Source organism: Mytilus galloprovincialis, chromosome 2 (assembly GCF_965363235.1).
Source record: "Mytilus galloprovincialis chromosome 2, xbMytGall1.hap1.1, whole genome shotgun sequence".
In the NCBI taxonomy this organism is placed as follows: Eukaryota; Metazoa; Mollusca; class Bivalvia; order Mytilida; family Mytilidae; genus Mytilus; species Mytilus galloprovincialis.
In genome coordinates, this window is record NC_134839.1 from 24151825 (window position 1) to 24160423 (window position 8599).

The following is an 8599-nucleotide window of genomic DNA, read 5'->3' on the forward strand; positions in this document are numbered from 1 at the left end:
GCTTTTGCAGTAACATTATAGTCTAAATGTTCATTTAAAACGAGACCAAGATAAGTATAATTACTAGAAAACTTAATAGTATGGCCATTACAATTAAAAATTACATCAGATCTAGGTATAGATGGCGGTCTAAAATGTACAACGTTACTCTTGTTTGCATTAATTGTCATACAATTGTCCTCACACCATGTAGATAAAGCATTTAACAGAAGTTGTAGCTCTTTTTCATCGTTTGCTATAATTACAACGTCATCAGCATATAATAAAATACACAGTTTTTCATCACCTATTTCTATTCCGCAGTCAAATGACTTAAGAAATGTAACTAAATCATTAATATACAAGTTGAACAAAATGGGCGACAAGGGACATCCTTGTTTCAAGCCACAGTTAACATCAAACCAGTCTGTGAAATGGCCGTTTATTCTTACAGAACATAAAACATTTGTATAAATTGACTTAATAGCAGAACAAAAAGGGTGTGCAACACCCATTTTATTTAATTTATACCACAAAATATCCCTTTGTATAGTGTCGTAAGCCTTTTTAAAATCTATAAAGGCGCAAAAGGTTGATTTACGAAGTTTTTTTCTTACATCAATCAAATTAGTAAGACTAGATAATTGGTCTATTGTACTACGTTGTTGCCGGAAACCATTTTGCTCGTCAGCCAGTACATTGTTATCATCTACCCATTGAGCTAATCTATGACTCAGTATATTACAGTACAATTTGTAAGACACTGCTGCCAGGGCGATCCCTCTATAACAAAGGGGGTCTCTCGCGTCTGACATGTTAGATTTAGGAATAGGATTTATAATAATTCTATTCCATAAATCGGGAACATTACCATATCTAAAACAAATATCAAATAAATGGTATAGAAATAGAGCTGAACTCTGGTTAAGAAAAACCTCCCCCGGTAGGTTATCGATGCCAGCAGATTTACCCCTTTTTGTCTTTTCAATAACTTGTACTGTTTCCTGAAACGAAATGGGTTCCGTCAACAAAAAATCATTAAAAGTACTCGCTTCATTTAAACTGGTACAAGAATCAGAAACCCTTATCGAACTGTTTTGCTGATTTAGCAATTCTGAATATTCAGATTTCCATTTATCAAGAACATCTGTTAATTCAGAACTTACAATACCATCATCATCGATTACTTCCATAGGAATTATGTGTTTACGACTTTCTGCAATACCTATTTTACCAATCTTTTTCCAAAACATATGCTGATTTTTGCTAGATTCAGAGAGTAATTGCTCCTGCATGTCATACCAATACTTCCTCTTACTTTTTTGAACCTCACTATCAAAATGTTTCCTCTTTTGTACATAAATAGCTTTAAGCTGTTTTTGTTGCATGTTATTACTTTTATTCCATGCTTTTTCAGCATTACACATCTCATACCACAATTTACTCAAAGATTCATTCCACCAGGGTTTCTTATTCCGATATTTTTTATTTGATTGCTTACCACCAACAAAAATAGTCTTACTTGGTATTTTATCAGACATCTCTGATTCAACCGTTTTACAAAAATCATCATAAATGCCATTTACACAATTTTGTTGATGTTCAACAGTTTTAAGGTTTTCTATTAATGAACATATATTTTGATAAATGTTATTGGTATTCATAAAATTTGCAGGAATTTTATTAAAATCAAATTTCTCAAACTTCGTAGAAAATGTCTTATCATTTTCATTTTTTGGTTGTACATTAGACATAAAAGCATTTAAATCTATACTCCATTTAATTAGTGAATGATCAGGTATTAGTTTTAGATCTACCCCGTTCACGTCGAAGCCTGCGGACGTGACCAGATCATTTGCTCGTATAACACAAAAATCTTTAAACAAGTTTAAATTATCATAAGGTACAATGCAATAATCAACCACTGAACAGCCTTTTGTCGATACACATGTATAATCATTGTTTACAAAGTTTCTACCATTTAGTATACAACAATTAACACTAATAAGGAAATCAATAAATGCATTACAGTATGAATTACACTTAAAATCAATGACATCTCTTTGACATAAATTGTCAACACCCTCAATATAATCACTTTCATTACCACATCTACTGTTAAAATCTCCGCAAATGAAAAACGGCCCTTTATTTTGATGTTCATAAACTTGTGTAATTAAAGTGCCAAAGAAAGTATCTTTATCGATTTGACGTGTTGAATTTTCTGGAGGTAAATAACAAATGCAAATATTAAATTCAAATTCAGATGATTTTTCAATAAAGTTTATCCACAAAATACCTTCAAATGAATCGTCTAATATAGTAATATGAAAAAAGTCATATAAATACATTTTTATAAAAATACCTACACCACCAGATCCATTTTTTGCATTTCTATGTAAAGCTTTTCTATTTTGACCTATCCATTTATAACCATTAATAAATAATACATCATCTCCTTTCAAATGAGTTTCACCAATACATATAATATCTAAATCGAGTTTATTTATACAAATAGAGCGAAGAATACAATTATCAGAGTTAGTGTTTTTATTCCAGTTATTTACATTCCAAAAACCTGCAGATAACTACCATCTACCTCTTCTCGACTGTTGATGCTGGTTTCTACTGCTGTGTTCGTTGTTCTGTTCCCGATAACTTGTTCTTGCGTTGTAGTTACTGTGTAAGTTGGAAGTGTTACTTCGTGTTGAATTGTTCGTTCCACGTCGTGACGTATTTTGTTGTGTATGAGAAGTCCCCCTAATCTCATGTTCGCTGTGGTTATCGGAAGATCTTCTGCTATTAACATAACGACTGGCAATAACTTCCGAGCCCTTCATATTGATATGTGGATCAACAGACTTTAACACATCTACGATTGTCTGAAAGTTTTTACGTTCAATACGTTGTTGAACAGTCTGATCTCTGTGTATGAAAACATCACTGTACTGACGACTAGATTTCAGTTTGTATTTAGCTGACATAACATCGTTTACAACTGCTTTGGACTTGCACGAGACTATAACAACACCACTAGAATGCGTACTTCGGCTCTGTTTACGTTCACAGTTTATTGGGGTAATTTGCACTTTTAGCCCTTCTCTGAACAAGGCGGAAACTTTTGATTCTATATTTTCATTGGTACTCTCCGGAAGGTTCCTGATAACTAGATTACAATCAATATTACTAGTAGATTGATTGGTTATTTGTTTTGAAAAGTCCTCTAGTTTTTTCTCTACCACTTGCAAGTCTTCGTCAATATCTAGTCGCAAAGAATCTACAACGGCGTTGACCTCTGATCGGACTTTTTTAATTTCCGAACTGACACGCTTATCAATGATTTGATTAACCTTAACAGTTATTTTACGCTCTAGATTTCTTTCCAGGTCATTAATGCGTGTATTCATATCGCCAAACATATTGCGCATATCATGCGAGAGGGTACTGATCATTTGACTAAGAATGCGCAAATCAGGAGATATACTTGAGTCAATATGTACTTCAGCTTCCGTAATTACATTACTAACGGATTTGGTTTTATTACCCTCAGCACTACCGCATACTGTTGTCTGGAGGTTTTTAGTGCGTTTTTGTTGTTTTGTAGTTTTTAATGAATCTGACTCACTTTCACTGCCACTGACTGTTGAAAGTTTTCTTTTTAACTTATTTGATTGGGATTGCGTATTGTCGAACAGATGTCCGAACAAAGTTTCTTCATCATTGTAAATTACGTTATGGGCTTCTGTGATGGCACCAATTACACTCACCGAATCATCTAAGGTATTACCATCAATGACATCATTGCTTTTACTTTTGTCCTGAGTAGATTTATTCCTGGTATTACCATTACCGTTATTTTTTTTACCCATTTCAGTGCAAACGTTCAGAGTTCAAAGTTCACTGAATAACAAATAGCCTTTGGGTATTTTAGTAATTACTTTACTGTGGACGGTTGGTTTGTGAGTTGTTTTCAGTTATGTCAATGCAAATTTTCAATAAACTTGTTATAGTATAAGTCTTATGATATTGTAATAAACAACAAAAATCAACACTCACTGCAAAGTAGAACTATATCGGAAGCAAACCATCTATTCCAAAATTGCACAAATTGTATAAATCCTTGTTAAAACCAAGTTTTTGTATGAGCTTCAAAAACATCGACCATCTAAGTCAAGGGAGATAATCCAATTACAAGAAACCTTTCTTTACCGCATATCTTTGCAATAGTTTGCTCCTTAACTACACAGTGAAATTATGTGTGTCCCATTTTCCGGTAATTAGTCCCTTAGAGTTGTGACTGTTGGTTCACAGGTGTGCGATTACTCAATTTATTGCCCTCCGATCACCTGAATTTTGCCGGAGGTGAAGTTCTATATGGATTATTACTTGGTAATTGTTTTTAAAACTAACCTAATTCTGACATATTATTTTAACCATGACCAGAACTTTATTTTAACAGAAGCAATGGGCAATACTATAGTATTCAATCAGGAAAACAAAAACAAAAAGTCTTTTAACATGTCAAAAAAAGAAATGAAACTTTTTCATATATAAAAAATATGTAGCCAGTAGAATTTTGTATCGTGAGAAACTGATTTTATATCTGTTTTAATTTTAATTATAATTTTTAATTGTCGATTGACCTAGAATAAAATTATTTATGGAACCTTTGCATAAATTTCCTAAATTAACGTACATTATAGTGTTGTCGAAATCACTATTTTTGCTACCATGAAATATTGAATATGAATCTGCCATTATTTGTAGTTTTTTTTTAAGACTTAATATCACAGACTCTGATTAAAAACAATTTGTATCATAAGTACATTAAAATGCCCTGCTGAACTGTAGAATTTTAATGTTTTGTTTCATAGATCACCAGAGTACTACAACATTCTTATCTTTACTCTTTCCTATCGGGTAGTGAAACTTGAGTTTGAAATTAGAAAGATTTAAAATTGTGCACAAGTTTTATCTGATCTTTTGTGGGTTTATGTTGTTCAAGGTAATTTTCGGTGCAGTTATTTTCTTTTCATTTGTTATTTTTTCCTCTGTGTTACACGACCTTGTACTTTTTGCATTGCCCCATTGACTTCTCCTGCTTCTGTTTAAACCTTTTCCACCAATATCTTTTATTTAAAACAGCGGGTGGCGTACTTGTTGTGATATAATGTGTGTAATATCAAAATGCTATCTCGTTAAAGTCTCGTGAGATGCGCGATTTGGATTAGATTTCGCTGACCACTGTTACAGTTGCCAAGCTCTGTGTATATAGATGTAGCAGAGTGATTTTTCATGCTTCATAAATTATGTAATTTGCACTTTTGAAATCATTGATTTATATTAAAAATCTACTTATCAAATTCTTATTGAGTCTTTAGTTTAATTATTTCACTCTTGCAAAGTATTTTTACTAAAGGATATTTATCCTTTATGACTTGATTTAGTATATAATTTACGTATTGAGTAATGTTACTCGTACATATTCATGGGGGTTGAAATTGAACTCTTGTTTTGATTGGTTCTTGGTTATTGGCGGTTAAATTGAGTTTTCCTTTGTGTACCTTGGGTAGAATTTACCTGGACACTGGTCAGTGAAAGACGTCCATTATTTACCCAGACTATTATAGCAGAAACCCATATTTACAGATTGTATATTGACTATATTCATCTACATAGTTTTCCAGACATGACTAGTAAGTTGCACTTTCTTCTTTATTAACATTTTGACACGAATTAATAGATTTGGTTAACTTTCCTATTTTCGAGTAAATACTCTTCAGATTGCATGTTTATAACATCGGAATGAAAGATTTGAATGAGCGTATTTTTGGTAAAGAAGCTAGGTCATATTTTTATAAAGTAATGTAATATTTGCCGCTGATCATAGCGTAATTATGTAATGTTTAGAGATATCGTAATAACAGTATTTTACGAATACTGCATGTAGAAAAATGGCGGCATGTATGATAAGTTACATTATATTGTGAAAAGAATGTTCGAATTACATGTTAGCGTAATGCTATTTTTATATGGACGAATTGAATACAATTGTCATGCGATTAGTATTTTATATAATTACGAAGAGTCCGTTCTTATTATTGTATTTTGGTTTTCAGGACTCTGATGTAGACTATTTACTTTGTGCCAAGTTCCTTATTTACTAGAGAACTCACTCCACAAGTGGTAAGCGCATAATTTGTAGTTTTTGTATTATTTTATACTATAGAAATGATTGTTATTCATGGATTATTTCCATTGGCGATTTGCGCGTTTTTAGCAAATCAGTGGTAGAATTTATATGTTGGTATTCAGACATAGTAAATACTTTTTGAATGTTGTAATATTTATTAAGTTTAATTGTAAACTTTCATGTACTTGCGAGAAGTAATTTTAAGATACATTTAATATATTTGATTGTAAACGCAATAAAACTGGTTACCGTTATAATTAAATGTCGGTCAGAGAAACCGGTTTGTTAAAGTACATGTGACATGTGATGTACATTTCACTACACGATTGAATGAATGAACATTCCATAGTAAATGTGTATCTACTGTTTATAGTAACACTATTATATTAGGAATCGTTTGAACTGTATTAAAATTGTCTGTGATATAATATGTGTATAATATATTCTATATGTTACATGAACTATCATTAATGTTTATAATCTTGTTATTTCAGAGTTTTTATTCTCTGGTAATAAAACCATCCGAACCTTAGAAAGTCTTCTAGTTATTAATTTATACCGGAAGAGACCCCTTTCACATATGTCTCTGTATTAACAGACATTGGTACTCTACCTAGTTCACCATATACAATGCAATTAGGTGTACATTTTTTAACTTTCATTATCTATTTACAAAATTCTAAGTGCAGTGATTCAATAAACATAATTTTTCTCATACCCCCAAACTTCTGCACCGTACATTAATATTGGGCCAACCATAGCATCAAAAAGTTGTAACAATACAATTTTCTTGCCTTATGTAATACATAAAACATTGCTTTTCTGGCTTGTTAAACCAGTCTAGATTTATTAACATGAAAAGTACCTTTTCTAGAAATTTTTTATAGACAATACCGTGGCAGATTTGCTTTGTTGTCTCCCTTGATATAACCAATTTAAAATGAAACTGCTCAGTTTCGATAATCTATATACAAACAGTGGCGGATCCAGAACTTTTCCTAAGGGAGGGGGGGGGGGGGGCGCTGACTGACCTAAAGGGGGGGGGGCCGCTCCAGTCATGCTTCAATGATTCCCTATATAATCAACCAAACTTTTCCCACGAAAGGGGGGCCCGGGCCCCCCAGCCCCCCCCCCCCCCTGGATCCGCCAATGACAAATGTTTCTCAATGGCAACTATATATTATGTAAAGTTAAAAACTTGGTCTTTTTTTTAAATTTGGTCAATGAACAATCGAAATAGAATGCTTTTATCTTCCTATTACTTACATTGTACATAGAGGTGATACTTCTTTGACAAATCCTTGTACATGAGAGTTGTCTGTCAAATCTTTATTTCACAAAGAATGAATTGCATAACAATGAACTGAGCTCAAAGTAAAGTACTTTTATAATACACTTAGACAAAGAGCTAAATCCAGTGATATACTTTGTACTACAGGTCCTTCACGAACATCCATCGACCAAAACCATATCCCAATAACATGCCATACTACATGGTTGGATCAGAAGTCCTGAAAAAGACATGATTTTTTTTATCGTATTTTAAGTATATATGCACAGGTTAAAACTTTTTTGTGGTATAATCATTCAGTATCTAATAACTATCAATTTGCTTCATGCAAAAATTGATATAGGTTGAGTGCCCCTCTGTTGGAAATAAGAACACACCTCCACCTAATTTTAGTCATCTGATGAAAAAACATTCAAAACTATAAAATGTTATCTAAGACTTGTCAGTGTCTATTTACCATTGCCACTGAATCAGTGATATATCGTACACATAATTATAAACATGCAAGACTAAAATTTTAAAGTACATATATACAAATGTTCAAATGACAAAGCAATTATAGGCAACCATACAGCCTTCAAAAATGAGGGAAACTGTCCCAACATGAAAAGTATGCATTAATACAATTGAGAAGAGTAATGGCCTGATTCATAATTCCACTAATAAACAGGTCGGGAACATCTACCCTTCAAATAAACCAGATGCTCCACAGGGTGCAGCTTGATACTACAGCAGAGGTCCAACCCTGAACAGTTGGGGCAAGTATGGACACAACAATAAAGCCTGATACAGCTCTGAATTTGGATTGTGATCAAATAGTCAAAACAGAATAGGTTTCCGACACAGAATGAATGTGGTCTAAGAACTTAAAACATTTAATTTTAAATTGGACTTTTACCTATGGTGGTCCTTTATCCAAAATCTTAATACATGGTTTGAGGCACTTGTCGCAGAAAAATAATCCTATATAGACTTAGGGGTTGCCCATTTGATATTCTGGGGGGGGGGGGGGGCAGGAGGATTTGTTTTTGACAGTTTATTAACAGGTTATCTATTTTTGTAATCTAAGAGGACAAATTATTCATTTTCTGCACTATTGAAGCAAGATTTTTCATTTTCATTAAAGCAAGGGACTG

At 32.8% G+C, this 8599-nt stretch overlaps 1 long non-coding RNA gene across 1 annotated transcript; it reads left to right on the plus strand.

Moving 5' to 3' along the window:
• Positions 1–5259: 5259 nt before the first annotated feature.
• On the plus strand, positions 5260–6754 carry LOC143062178 (uncharacterized). The gene is made up of 3 exons (XR_012974592.1): positions 5260–5675; positions 6099–6165; positions 6667–6754. It is a non-coding gene; the product is annotated as an uncharacterized LOC143062178 (long non-coding RNA).
• Positions 6755–8599: the final 1845 nt, after the last annotated feature.